The sequence below is a fragment of the Myotis myotis genome, unplaced genomic scaffold (genome assembly GCF_014108235.1).
Source record: "Myotis myotis isolate mMyoMyo1 unplaced genomic scaffold, mMyoMyo1.p scaffold_m19_p_1, whole genome shotgun sequence".
NCBI classification, from domain to species: domain Eukaryota; kingdom Metazoa; phylum Chordata; class Mammalia; order Chiroptera; family Vespertilionidae; genus Myotis; species Myotis myotis.
The window spans coordinates 114,132,170-114,147,671 of NW_023416313.1; the positions used below are offsets into that span (position 1 = coordinate 114,132,170).

Genomic DNA, 15,502 nt, shown 5'->3' on the forward strand with positions numbered 1-15,502 from the left:
TACCTAACAAACTGCAGCTGGGTCAGAAAGCTCCAAACTTCCAAACCCCAAACAAGGAGGAGAAATCTGCTGATATCGCTGTAGCTACTGCTAGGTGGACTCACACAGTGGTTGACTTGGAGATCCAGGAGCCAGGGTACCCAGTGGTCAGATACCAGATTTCAACTCCTCACATCCATAAGGGACACACTCAAGGGGCAGACTCAGTGAGCACCAAAGCCCCACTGAAGCAAGTCCTACCTCATAAGGGTGTCTCCAGCACAGCAGTTCTTCCACTATAGACACAGCGGGTCCTTGCAGTCATCCAAAATTCAGAGACAAAGAAACATGTCACAAATGAAAGAAATGGAGGAAAGCAAACTACCAGACATAGAGTTCAAAACCACAGTTATAAGGTTACTCAAGCATCTTCTACAAACCTCTGAGGAACTTAGTGAGACCTTCAAAGATCTTAATGAGAATGCCAAAAAAAAAAAAAAAAGAAAAAGAAAAAAAAAAGGAAAAGGACCAGTCAGAAATTAAGCATACATTGACTAAAATAAAGAATAATATACAGAGATCCAACAGCAAACTAGAGGATCCCAAGAATCAAGTCAAAGATTTGAAATATGAGAAAGCAAAAAACACCCATCCTGAAAAGCAAAAAGAAAAAAGAATCCAAAAATATGAAGATAGTGTAAGGAGACTCTGGGACAATTTCAAACATACCAACATCTGAATTATGGGGGTGCCAGAAGAAGAGAGAGAGCAAGATACTGAAAGCCATTAGAAGAAATCATGACAGAAAACTTCCCCTACCTGATGAAAGAAATAGAATTACAAGTCCAGGAAGTGAAGAGAACCCCAAATAAGAGGAATCCAAAGAGGACCACACCAAGACACATCATAATTAAAATGCCAAGGGCTAAAGATGAAGAGAGAATCTTAAAAGCAGCAAGAGAAAAACAGGTAGTTACCTACAAGGGAGTATCCATACAACTGTCAGCTGATTTCTCAACAGAAACCATGCAGGCCAGAAGGGAGTGGCAAGAAGTATTCAAAGTGATGAATAGCAAGAACCTACAACCAAGATTACTCTACACAGCAAAGCTATCATTTAGAATTGAAGGTCAGGTAAAGAGCTTCACAGACAAGAAAAAGCTAAAGGAGTTCATCACCACCAAACTAGGATTATATGAAATGCTGAAGGATATTCTTTAAGAAGAGGAAGAAGAAGAAAAAGGGAAAGATAAAAATTATGAACAACAAAGTGACAACAAATAACTATCAACAAGTGAATCTAAAAATTAAGTCAGAATAAACTGGTGAATATAATAGAAGCAGGGGCATAGAAAGGGAGTGGACTGACAATTCTCGGGGGGAAGGGGTTTGAGGGGTGCGGGAAGAGATTGGACAAAAATCTTACACCTATGGATGAGGACAGTGGCGGTGGGTAAGGGCATGGGGTGGGGTGGGAACCAGGTGGAGGGGAGCTATGGGGGGGGGGGAAGAGGAACATCTGTAACAATCTGAACAATAACTATTTTTTAAAAAAATTTGTAACTTAATTTTTACAATATCTTGTTATATATAATCCTATATAATAAAAGGCTAATATGCAAATAGACTGAATGGCAGAAAAACCGAACCAAACAACTGGTAGCTATGACATGCACTGACCACAAGGGGGCGCATGTGGAACATGGCAGGTGTCAGCAGCAAGCTGCAGAGCGTGGAACATGGGCATCAGCCACAGCGGGATGGTGAAACAGGTGAGTTGGGGCACCAGACCAAGGCAGGGTGCCAGTCACTGTCATCAGGGAAAGCCTCTGGTGGTTATTGAAAATTCTTTGCTCCCACATGTTGCAGTCTTGCCCAGCGCTCACACCTGCTGGCACCGGCCCCACTCGCACCTGCTGCCGGTGCCTGGTGGTGGTCCCAATTGCTCGGCACCTTCAGCAGGTGCAAGCAGCAGCTACTGGCCCTGATTGCCCCTCAGGGCTTCTCCACCTCCCCCTGCTCTTGAGGGGCGATTGGGGCAGCAGCTGCCACTTGCACCTGTTGACAGCATCAGTCCTGCTCACACCCATTGCTGTCACTGGCCCCAATTGCTCTGCACCGTCAGCACGTGGTAGCACAGCAGTGGGGAGCGGGGCTGCGGGCAGACAGGGGACTGAGGCCATAGTGGGAGGGGCCGGGGGGGGTCGCGGAGGATGGGCTGAGACCTGCCCTTGTGCCCACTGCAGCCTCATGGCCCACAGTTCCTTTCAAGGTGCACGAATTCGTGCACTGGACCCCTAGTTATTAATAACAAACTACAACATTCGCTAATGACTGATTGCTATAATCGTGTTGCATTCATTTCCCTTATGCGCCTTACGCACAGGCACACCATTTCTCTCCACTATTACCAGCAGTGAATAGTTTAGCAGCTGATTGCCACATAATGATGTCTTGTACTGACTTGAACAGGAAATATTTCACTTTCAAAGAATAAGAAAAATAGGTTTATTTGTGTTACGCTTATTAATTTGTGCAGTTATTCAGTGTCTGGTAAGTTAATGTTCAAAAAAATAATTTTTATTAAAATGGTCTATTATTTTATGTTAATGATTACTCATTTGTTTCAGCCCTTTGTATTCAGCATGTCTCTATCAAAATAAGCCTATGTTTCTATGAAAATTGAAGCTTTTGTTTTTTCGAGGCCCACATAAACTTAAACCTTTTTATTTGTCCCGTGTTAGCCTTTGAGTTTGACATGCTTGGTGTAAACCAGCCGTGGGCAAACTACGGCCCGCGGGCCGGATCCAGCCCGTTTGAAATGAATAAAACTAAAAAAAAAGAGACCGTACCCTTTATGTAATGATGTTTACTTTGAATTTGTATTAGTTCACACAAACACTCCATCCATGCTTTTGTTCCGGCCCTCCGGTCCAGTTTAAGAACCCATTGTGGCCCTCGAGTCAAAAAGTTTGCCCACCCCTGGTGTAAACCATTTGCTCCCAAGTGTCCTTGCTTAGGGAAGATAAGTCCTTGTGATTTATCATCTGGCTGTAAATTGTTCAACCATTTTGTTTGGCTATCTGTCTTAGTGTCCCCAGTCTACTTGCCAAAGAATTTTCCTAGCTTCTTATTAACCTGCCTCATCCCCAGTCAAAAATCCAGATGTAATTTTTAACTTCCTCAAAACTTAACTACAGTCATCCCTATCCCTCAGTATCCAGAGGGGATTGGTTCCAGGACTCCTCATGATATAAAAATCCCTGGATGGTCAAGTTTTTTATATAAAACTAGAGGCCCAGTGCATGAAATTTGTGCCTGGGGTGTGTGTGTCCCTCAACCCGGCCTGCACCCTCTCCAATCTGGGACTCCTTGGGGGATGTCCAACTGCCAGTTTAGACCCAATCCTGCCTAAACTGGCAGTCAGACATCCCTCTCACAATCTGGGACCACTGGCTCCTAACTGCTCACCTGTCTGCCTGCTTGATTGCCCCTAACCACTTCTGCCTACTAGCCTAACCGCCCCCTAACCGCTCCCCTGACAGACTGATTGATGCCTAACCACTCCCCTGCTGGCCTGATCGCCCCCAACTGCCCTCCCCTGCTGGGGCCTGATCGCCCCCAACTGCCCTCCCCTGCTGGGGCCTGATCACCCCCAACTGCCCTTCCCTTGCCAGCCTGATGGCCCCCAACTGCCCTCCCCTGCCAGCCTGGTTGCCCCCCAACTGCCCTCCCCTGCAGACCTGGTCACCCCTAACTGCTCTCCCCTGCTGGCCATCTTGTGGCGACCATCTTGTGACGGCTATCTTGCGGCAGCCATCTTGTGGTGGCCATCTTGTGATGATGTCATATAAGGGCGTCACGTGACGCCACCTAGGCTTTTATTATATAGGATGGCATAGAGCAATGCATACAGTTGGAACTTTGCAACCACAGATTCCCAAGTGTGTATTGAAAACTGTTTTCCATCTGGGGTTGGCTGAATCCACAAATGCAAAACCTGGGGATACAGAGGGCTGACTGTGTATTTTTTTATTATTAAATATATTTTTTTATTGATTTTTAAAAAAAATATATTTCTTTATTGATTTCAGAGAGGAAGGGAGAAGGAGAGAGAGATAGAAACATCAATGATGAGAGAGAATCATTGATTGGCTGCCTCCTGCACACCCCCGACTGGGGAACGAGCCCGCAACCCAGGCATGTGCCCTTGGCCAGCATCGAACCTGGGACCCTTCAGTCCGCAGGCTGACGCTCTCTATCCACTGAGCCAAGCCGGCCAGGGCTTTTTATTGATTTTTTACAGAGAGGAAGGGAGAGGGATAGAGAGTTAGATACATCAATGAGAGAGAAACATCGATCAGCTGCCTCCTGCATACTCCCTACTGGGGATGTGCCCGCAACCAAGGTACATGCCCTTGACTGGAATCGAACCTGGGACCCTTGAGTCCACAGGCCAACGCTCTATCCACTGAGCCAAACCGGTTAGGGTGACTGTGTATTTTTTGAAAAAATTTGGATACAAGTGAACTTGAGCAGTTCAAACCTGTGTTGTTTAAGAGTCAACTGTACATATAAAATAATCAGCAGAATACCTGGGACTAGGAAGTATCTATACTAATAATAGTCTAGGTGGCGTCACACCCTCACGTCATCACAAGATGACCGTCACAAGATGACCATCACAAGATGGCCTTGTGCACAACGAAGGCAGCGCCTGGCAGCCACTCCACACAGTGAGGCTTGGGGGTCCTGCGGCTCTGCACGACACAGAGGAGGCAGGTCCCGGAGGAAGAGGCGGGTCCCGGCAGTTGTGAGTAATCGGGCTGGCAGGGGAGGGCAGTTGGGGGCCATCAAGCTGGCAGGGAGGGCAGTTGGGGATGATCAGGCTGGCAGGCAGAAGCGGTTAGGGGCAATCAGGCAGGCAGGCAGGAGAGCTGTTAGGAGCCAGCTGTTCCGGATGGTGAGAAGGATGTCCCACAGGGATCGGGCCTAAACCTGCAGTTGAACATCCCCTGAGGGGTCCCAGATTGGAGAAGGTGTAGGCCGGGCTGAGGGCCACCCCCCCCCCCCCCGCACGAATTTTGTGCACCGGGCCTCTAGTAGCAAATAATGTTTTGCTCAATGACATTTCATTGTAACTTTGATGAGGAAAAAAATTTTATTCCAGCTGGGCCACTGTCTATGTAGAGTTGGTACATTCTCCCCATGTCTTTGTGGGTTTTCTCTGGGGATTCTGGTTTCCTCCCACATCCCAAAGATGTGAATTTGAGGTGAACTGGTGTGTCTTCATTGTCTCAGTCTGAGTGAGTGGGAGGGGGCATGAGTGTCCCTGCGATGGAAGGGCATCCTGTTCAGGGTGGGTCCTATCTTGCACCATGAGCTGTTGTGAGAGGCTCCAGCCCCCCTTGACCCTGAACTTGAATAAGCATTTTAAATAATCATTCTGTTACTTGTTTTTATTCATCTTTCTTAAATGTATACATAACTCACATTTATATCAATGTCTAATATTAGAAGTTGTTGGGGCCTTTATGTAGAAGTTTGGTGATGTTTTGTGACCAGAGATATTCTGATATGAACTTAATTCTTGTTTATATAAATTAGTCTTTGATAAAATTGGTTTTCTTATATGTTGTTTCGCTTAAAATTACAGTTTCCAAGAACTTATCAGCAACATTAAATGAGGACTTACTGTAGTCCATAAATAGAAGCTATAACTGTGGTTATTACGGTTAGACATGGCCAGATCTTCTTTCATCCTTATGAACTGGGTGTCTTGCTCCTCTTTTCCATCAGCACTAATGGGGAAAGGCTTACCTTAGATGTATTCTCCTTCCTCACTCCCTCTTTTTAGCTGGACATAGCACTTACAAGGAAGGCTTTGGCCCTAAGTAACATGAACATGTCATTTCTATCCCTCCTGAGCCAGCCTCAACTAAAATTTCCCCAGAGACTTTTTTACATTTGGATATCCTCAGCATTTCCTTTCTGATTCTACTTTTTGATGCCCTTTCTTCTCCCCTTGCCACTCAGCGTGGACCACAACACTGTCTCAGTATGTTTGTTACACCCATTGCTTATAATACCTGAAAAAAGTGAGGGATATAAAATAACAGGACTTATAGCCTTAGTCTCAGAGAGCAGAAATTCAGAATGCTTGGGAAAGGAGTTGGTTCTGCTCCCTAAAACAACTCACCAGCAAGAGCCCCATAATAGATTTTGAAGAAGCAGAGACCAGAATGGTGAGACTGTGCTTTGGTTTCTGGAAGCTTCCCAGGTCCTTCCTGAGGCCCTCTGACCTTTTGGCCTCTGAGTCGCCTTTATTACAATAAATTGCTTAAGTTAACTTGTACCAAACACAGAGCTACTACAAATTCAGCCTCCTCAGCTGGGCCCTTGGTGTAACCAGCAGTCTTTACACACTTCTGCTATCATCCCCCATTCTGCTTCACAGAGAAAATAAACGCTATCGGGGAAAACTCTCAATTTTGAGCAGCCTCCAAACATGAATCTTTCCCACCCTTTCTTAGAGGTAGAGAGGTCTCCCTTCAAATTCAAGGTTAATCTGTTCACTGTAACATGTATTTCATTCCTTTTCCTTCTTTACTATGACTCTCCTTCATGACTATTCAATTTTTTCTTCCCCTCTACTCTTTTATCTCAGCATATAAACTTGATCAACTAGCCCAGTGGTTGTCAAACTGCAGCTCATGAGCCACATGCGGCTCTTTGGCCCCTTGAGTGTGGCTCTTCCACAAAATACCACGTGCGGGTGCGTGAAACTTCATGGCCCATGCGCAGAAGTCGGTATTTTGTGGAAGAGCCACAGTCACGGGGCCAAAGAGCCTCCTGTGGCTCACGAGCCGCAGTTTGCCAACCACTGAACTAGCCAAACCTTTTTAAAAAAATCCAATTTTAATCTCACATACTACTGGTTATTACATACTTTTTCTTGTCTTCAACCAAGCTTCTAGGGAGTAGTCTACACTCTTCATCTCCATGTCCTCTCCTCCCATTTATTCCTTGGATCTAGTGCCCTCTGACCTCTCCCCAAAATCTATGCTGAACACACTTTCACCAAAGTTTCAAATTACTTCCAAACTACTAAATTCACTGGAAATTTTCTGATTTATTTGACTAATTAATGTCACTTGGCATTGTTAGTCACCCTATCCCTGCATCTCTTTCCTCTGTTAGCTCCTATAGGCTATGCTCTTCCTACACTTAATATGGCTTCTTCATAGCATCCTTAATAGACTCCTTTTCTATCATTCACTATTTAAATAAATTAAAAAACAGTTCAATTCATACTCATTTCTACCCTCATCACTCTTCCTAGTGACCTCATTAGTCTCTACCAGAAGCAGACCTTGGCAATTTGGGGATGTCCAGAATCTGAATCTCCTATGTTACAATGTTACAGGTCTTGAAGGTAAACACAGCCCACTTCCCATGAATGACATAGAAAAGGTTGGGTCTTTGCTTTCCCAGCTTTTTGGCAACTAAAACAGAGACATGAAACCTAGGCCTGACCAAGTAGCCCCCAGAAATGTAGATTCTGCAGTAAGTGATTGGGAGAACTAGAACCACAGATAATTCATCCTGGTGGCAGTGGCCACAGTAGGGTCAGCTTTATCCCATGCTGGGGGAGAGGAGGGCTGTAGTGAGGTGGGTACTGGCCATGGTGATATTTAGTGCCCAGTGATGATGATAGTGGCAGTATTGTCACTAGGCTGGTTCTGGCATCTGATTTTGACTTTTGCTCTGGTGGATTGGCATCCCATTGTTCCTGCTTACTTTCTAAGTTTGTGTCTCCTGCCTGGCAATTCTATGACCCACCCAGTGCCTTTTCAACAAATGGCTTTTCTGCTTAAATCAGCCTGTGTAACCACTGACTCCCAAATCTATATATCCATCCTTTCCCACAACCTGGGTATGTGCTCCGACTGGGAATTGAACTCCTGACCCTTTGGTGCATGGGACGATGCTCCAACCAATTGAACCACACCAGACAAGGTGGATAAGTTGCCTTTTAAGAAAAGTCTCCACAGGCAAACTCATCTCTTCAATATGCATTTTCGTCATGTTCCTAGCTTAGTAAATAACACCTATGACATGTTCAGTCTAAACCTTGAGAGGGAAGCATCTTAGATTTCTCCCACCGTCATCACTTAAATGGAACCAATTTTACCTCATGAAGATCTTCAATTTTACCTCTTAATACATCTCAAATCAATCCCTCCTTTATATTCCTATTCCTTCTCATTAGAACCATTGTTCTAGCTTCCTAACTAGACCCCTTATCCCGGTATCTACTCCTCTGACCTATTCTCTACTTAGCTGCCCAAGGGAATCTTTCCAAAAACCCAAAGTAATCATTTCATTCCTCTATGTAAATCCTTCCATGGCTCCTTACTGGCCCCAGGATAAAACTTATACCCTTTCTTTGGATCTGCCTCCTACTTGACTTTCACCACCTTTTCACCTGCATCCTATACTCCACCCAGGCAAAATTACACATTTTTCCCAGACCATGCAGTACATGTTTTTGCACTCCAAAAGTACTTGGTCCCAGCTGGCATTGATCAGTGGTTGAGCATTGACCTATGAACCAGGAGGTCACGGTTCAATTCCCTGTCATGGCACATGCCTGGGTTGCGGGCTAGATTCTCAGTGTGTGGGATGCATCATTGATGTTTCTATATCTCTCTTCCTCTCCCTTCTTCTCTGAAATCAATAAAAAAATATTTTTGAAAAAGTACTTGGTGGGGCTGACAGTCACAATGCCACCTCTACCTCCCCCCCGCCCCCCCGCCTTCCACTCCATAGAGATGACCCATCAGGCCAGGCAGGGGACTCTATCACCCTGACCAAAATAATTAGTTTAGATATGGGGAAGTGACCTAATAAAGCCAATCATAATCTTCCCCTCAAAGCTATCTTATTTTTGAGGACATGGTGGTAGAAGCATATAAGATTGAAGCAGCTAGCATTTAGTTATCTCTGTCACATGGAGAATGTGTGTCCATGGCAGGAAAGAGAATGAGACCAAGGCACAAAGTAAAGCAGAGCCCTGAGAGATGGAGTGGGAGAGACATGGTAACATTTGTTTGAGTCCCGAATTCAGCTCTACCTGAAGTCAGTAATACCACTACACAGTTCCCTTCTTGCTTAAGCTGGTTTGTGTTGGTTCCTATCACTTCTAATTAAACCAGCCCTCATACAGAAATGGAAGTGTAAAAAGAACAGACTCCAGAAGGTGGGATTGTCAGAACTGAAGTGAAATTTCAGTGGGTATCTGATGGTCCATGGTTGAGAAGTTGGAAATCCTTGTATCAAGCCATCTGGTATCAAGTTGGCTAGTTAAATGATCTGTTTTATCTTGAGATTTGGGTCATGCATCCATCATAGATGGAGATTTCAGGGACACACTGGGAAGATGTCTGGATATGGGAGTATGCTGGCCTTTTCTCAAGATTTTCATTAAGGTTCTGCAGTTCAGCTTTCTTCTATGCTGGCAGAACCAGAACTGTATACAGCTGTTTAGAGTTGCCTTTTCTGCTTGTGGCTAGCAAGCTAAGACTGCCAAGGGTCTAGTAATCATGCGTTTTATAGATGATAAAACCAGATCCTCCTCCCCCAGCTAAAGTGAGTGAGAATAAAGGCATAGAAATAGGAAATCCAATAGGAGATACTGGAGCTTAGGGCTTGGGAAGTTCCAGAGATAAAGACTGATCCTCCAAGCCGTAACCGGTTTGGCTCAGTGGATAGAGCGTCGGCCTGCGGACTGAAAGGTCCCGGGTTCGATTCCAGTCAAGGGCATGTACCTGGGTTGCGGGCACATCCCCAGTGGGAGATGTGCAGGAGGCGGCTGATCGATGTTTCTCTCTCATCGATGTTTCTAACTTTCTATCTCTCTCCCTTCCTCTCTGTGAAAAATCAATAAAAATATATTTAAAAAAATTAAAAAAAAAAAAGACTGATCCTCCAAGCCACACCTGAATGCTTCTTTTTTCTCCCAAGTTAAACAGTATTTATTTCACTTAGCATTCAGACAGTGCTAAGGATTCTGGTGCCTGGGGACCTTGGCTGTGAATCCTGTGGGAGAGAGTGGGATGTATTGGTCACAAACCTCATACTCCTTCTTGGACTCTCTAGGCTACCTCCTTCTTACTCTTCCTTAGTTGGCACCCCACCCATGCCAAGTAGCCCATCCACTGCCACATCTATAGTAGAAATGCCACATGACAGGCCATGGGATCTGAATTCCCAAGCAGATGCCCAGAGGACAATGATGCAACTCAGAGTGAGTTAGTACCCTTTGGGGTGCACCTTGGCCAATGGAAAACAGGAGACATGAAGGGAACAGATAGACAAATTCCCCCTCAATTCTCCTCTTCGTGACCTGCTCCAAGGTGTGGTTTTCCTTGCAAACACCTTGTGCTTAGCAAACAAACCTGTCAGATCTTCTCTCTGCCCCTGGCTCATATGAAATTGTGGTCAACACAGTAAGGCATTGCATTACATCCCTCCACATCTTTCCTTGCCTCACAAGTCTCTCCTTTTGCCATCCTGGGCTTCCATATTCCAAAAAAGTATGAGTACTTTAATCCTTGCCTAGAGTCTGCTTTCTAGAGTGCTTGGCTTAAGACAGGGGCCACAATCAAAGACCCCATCTCAACATTGGTCCCAATAGTAACAAGAAAGTCCTGAGGACACAACTGACTTTTTCCTGCTCAAAAACAGGGAATCTAGCCCAGACTGCTGGCTTTCTGTAAGGGGCCCAGTGCCAAGGTTGCCAGATCAAGCCATTTCTGACCTACTCTAGGAGAAAGGCTAACAGCTGAAGACTGCCTGTGGTCCTCAAGTTATATAAGTTCTTGAGGCTCCCCAAATTTGGTGTCCATTGCCATACTCCCTTCAGGAATATTTTGGTGAACTGGCCTCAGTGTAATAATAGACCATGGCCAGAGGGTGAGGAGTAGAGCAACCTGCAGGTTGGCCAGAATGAGTGGTGGTGTGGTTGTCTCACTCCTGTGCTAAGCATCTCCTTGGGTTGAGGCTTAGAAGCCAGTGCAACTCAGGGGTTTGTGACTATCTGCTCAGGGCCACTGGAGCATGAGCCACCCAAGTAATGAATAGGGAAATCTGTCTCTGGGGGTGTTGAGCAGATTAAGGTTGACTTATTGCCAGACAGGCCCTATGGAAGCCATGATGTTAAGAGAGAAGGAAATGGACAAAGTGTGGCCTGTTGCTGAGAGACAGAAATTCCAAAGGCCAGATCCAGACTCAAGGACAAGGACTCAGTAAGATCTTGCGGATGGTTATTAGCTCACAAGAATCCTAGAATCAAATCAATCAGTTTGAAAGGAATTGTATCACTAGAAAATCCTCATACCTGGCAAATGAGGTTCTGGGAATGTATAATCTCTAAGACATTCTTTGGGCCCAAAATCATGCCCAAAGGGAAGAGGGAAGCTTCAGTTCCAGAAGGGACATCCTTTCAGGGATGTCCATAAAGGAAAATAGGTAAGGGAGATACTTCCCAGTGGAAAGGATGAAGAACTATCAGTTTTGATCAAGAAACTTGCTCCACTGTCCAGAAGGATGTGCTATATGCTATAGATCAGTGACCATTGTTTTCTCTTCTCCCCTATTCCAAATGAAAGGTGTGTTTTTCCTTTTTAAAAATTGGTTATCCTATTTTCCTCCCCCATTTTATATTGGTTATATAGAAGTAGCTAAATTTATCTTTTGGATATGGATTGCAAAATCATGAGAAGTTATATCCAGACCTGATCAAGAATTGCACATTACAGAGAGATCCTGGACTGGGGGTTTGTTCAATAAAGCAACTGGACATGATCCTGTTTTGTCTCCCCTTGGGAAGTGAGCATGTTTTTTTGGGGGGGCGGGGCTTAGTGTCATTGCATTGATAGGCAGGCACACTTTTGAAATTGTATGTTTGTCAAGAAAACTATAGGTGGATGCTGAGCAATAAAGAAGTGGAATATAGTAGATGCACATTGCTTATTTGTCCATCATCCCTTCCTTTGGGGAGCCATTCCTCCCCTCCACACAGTCCTGGTGAAGTTGTCAATTATGGTGGTCTACTCTTCCACCCGAGAGGTGGGCACATGTCCATTCTGGCCAAAGTTTTCCCTAGGACTTTAGAGCTAGAACTAGTGAGGCCAAGCCAAAAGATGGAGACATCATTATTTGAACCCCTAGTTCCAGCCATGCCTGAAGGAAGATATATCCTTTGATTTATCAATTACGTTACCCAAGTAATTTCTTATTGGCTTAAACATGTTTGAGTTGAGTTTTTGACACTTGCAGCTGAAAGGGTTCAGACTACTAAATGCACAAACAACAGAGACACAAACACCATGTTGTTCAAACTCATTAGACATTTTACAAGTCTTCCATGATCTTATAGGGGTCAGCAAACTTTTTATCTAAAAGATCAGATTTTTAGAGTTTGTGGGCCACACATAGTCTCTGTATTATTTAAAACATTTTTTACAATCCTTTAAGAATGTAAAAACCATTCTTAGTTACAAACTAAGGCCTATAGGCTATACAAAAATAGACTGCAGGCCAAATTTGTCCACAAACCATAGTTTGCTGACCCTTTACCTAGACTCTGCCGAACTCTGCAGCCATTGGCACACAATCTGGCAGTTCCTAAGTATGAAGCAAAATGCTTTTAAATACCATTTTGGTTCAAGTCTCTTAACGTGACTTTGTAATGAGTTAAGGTTCAGGGTAGAGTTAGGAATGGGAAAAGAGTCTTGGTGCCCATTGTCTGCACATAGTAGGCACTGAATAAATGGTAATTGTTATTATTTCTTGGTAATTAAGATAATTTATCAAAATGATGCACTGTCCAAATGTCTTTGTCCAAAAGTCCCAGTTCATCCTCAGAGACCCTTTCCTTCTTTTAATATCCTTCAGGAAACCTTTTTCTGATCTATCAAGTCTGAATTACCAATCAAGTCTGAATTAGGTACTCTTCTTATCATAGACCATGTGTGGCCCTCCATTATAACTACATTATTGGTCTGTCTTTCCTCCTAACTTTAAGTACTTAGAACATGCCTGAGCCCAGGCTCCTAGCACAGTGCTTAGAACCTAGTACTGAGGGGGCCTCTATACCTCTATGTGAACATCTGTTTGAATATGTAGGTGCTACCTAGCTCCATCAGTGTCTAGGGTGGTCAGTCTATGTGTCAGCATTGTGCTGATGTACAGATGCCCTTGACATTGGTTCTTCTCTCAGTTGAAAATTATTAATTGATATATACCATACCTTACCTGGTAATGTTATTACTGGATCTATTTTTCATCCCATTCCTTCCAAAAATGAGTCAAAGACAGAGGAAAAGGTAGGAATAGGTTTTCTTAAAAACTGTTATAAAGGACGAACCCTCTGATCCCACCCTCACATCCTTTGCTCTCTGATTTGCTATCAGATCAAAGGCCTCCAGCCTCAGCAACATCTGAGGATCAGAGTGCCCACCACACAGGTGGGGCCACAGACCAGTTTAATCCATGTCTATGGGGTGGAGAGAAAATTATCCTTCTGAAAAAAATATGCGCAAGTCCCTGCAGGCCCAGGAAAGGCTGGCAAAGGCAAGATGAATCATGGCGTTCTAAACTGAAATCTTTTGCCCATCTCACAGATGCAAGCAGGAAGTACCACCATTGATCAGCTTTATATGGCACCCACAGTATACAACAGACAGACAAAGACAGACAAAGCACACACCACTTCTAAGCTGAACACTGCTCACCATCTAGAAGCACCTTGGATAAGCACGTGAAACACTTTGCATAAGAAAGATATACTTTTTAAAGGAATGAAGAAGTATTTTGGCAAAACATCTACTCTCCCAGATTGTAGGTAAAGAGGGACTTTAAATTCTGAACCTTCTAGATATTGAAAATTACTCCCTTCTTAATGGCTGTATATACAGCAGCAAACTTCCAAGTCTGTTGTCACAGCCCTCTACGTGTATTCTGAATCTACTTTACAGCTGATCAAACTTAGAAATAGAAGGTGGCCTTGAGCAAGGGGACACTGGGGCTGTCTCCCGGTGAGGGCAATTAGGAGGTGTCTCGGCTCAGCCAAAGGCAGGGCCTCTGTCTATATGGAGAGGAAAGGGAAAAGCTAGGGTGGCCAAAACTCCCTTTTTCTTCCAGCCCAGAGAAGTAGTGGTTCCACAGGAAAGGCTGTCAGGAAAGAAAGGCAGGTTCCCACTCTTGGTGGTAAAGGCCAGGGCAGGCCAGAGTTCCTCCTGAAGCCTCTTCGGTGATGCTCTCTGTGTTTGGGTACTGTGGATTCACTGTTTCCATAACTCTCTTGTCACCTGCATCTGAGCCTAGACTTCAAGTCCTTATTTATTTTAAAAAGGCAGTGTGGGGAGATGGTTTAAGAGAGTATGCAACACAGAACAACAATCTTTCTACAGCCTCCCTTTGAGTAGGCTTGGGCTTTTAAAGGTCTCCTTCACCCTGTCTCCTAGGGATATTTAAAGGCAGCTTTTATGAGACTCTATCTTTGTGTTTCTCTTTTATGTGTTTTGTTTTGTTTTGATACTTATATATATATATATATATTCTTTAAAAAGCAATAGTCCTTTGGTCCCTAAACTCTAAGGAATGATATGATTTTGAATGAAGTAAATCTGAGCTTCCCTTGCAGAGAAGCCTCTGGCACCACCAAGTCCCTCTGCTGGTTCCCTTGACAGTCCATCTTCAGCCAGTCCCAGCTGCCTTTCCAGCCTGAGCTTTATGCCACAGGCATAGAACAACCCACTTGATGAAGACAATCCTTAAAGTGGCCTGAGCCCCAGGCACTGGCCTTGGGCCCAATCCACCTCTGTCTGCGGCTGCTCCTTCAAGAAGGGCTGCTTAAGCGCTTCTGTGCTTTTCCTCTCTTTTCTTCTTCTCACTCTTCTGAATCTGTTGTTGGTATTAATGATAAGGGACAGGGAGGTAGGGGGTGGGAGGCAAAAGTCAGTCTGGAGGGCAAGACAAGAATAGTAGCTTGCCCCATCAGCTACATCTTAGGTGAGTGCCTGGGCCTCTCTTCTGGAGGAGCACAGCTACAGCAGGGCCCTGGTCAGCACCCTAGCCCAGCACCCACCCCAGAGGGGCTCCCTGGGGTAGCTCAAGTGAGGCAGGGCCATGAGGACCTTCTGAGATAGTGAATCTCTAAAAGTTTCAGGCAGTTAGCCCCACCAGAAACCTAACAGAGCCTGTCATCTCCCTCCCCATCACCCACCAAGCCCTGCAGGTACTGCTTCTTCAGCGTACTTGCTTCTCTCCTTATCTCCATGTTAACTGCCATTTCCCCAGCTCTTACATCATGTTCCCTTTTTGCTTAAATTCTTCATGATTCTCCATCATCTTCAGGATAAAGTTCAAAATCATGGCCTTTAAGACCCTTCATAAGCTTGCCCAAACCTACTTTTCTAGTCTCATTTTCCATCCCCCTGCACTCCCATGGCCCCCT

At 44.7% G+C, this 15,502-nt stretch overlaps 1 protein-coding gene across 4 annotated transcripts in view; it reads right to left on the reverse strand.

Moving 5' to 3' along the window:
• Positions 1–13,681: 13,681 nt before the first annotated feature.
• The window catches only part of CELF6 (CUGBP Elav-like family member 6), a 31,757-nt gene continuing 29,936 nt past the window's right edge, over positions 13,682–15,502 (reverse strand). For all 4 annotated transcript variants that reach the window (XM_036348232.1, XM_036348224.1, XM_036348213.1 and 1 more), the window contains one exon: positions 13,682–14,949. The gene's annotated coding sequence lies outside the window, so the exon portion shown is untranslated. The remainder of the gene's footprint in view (positions 14,950–15,502) is intronic.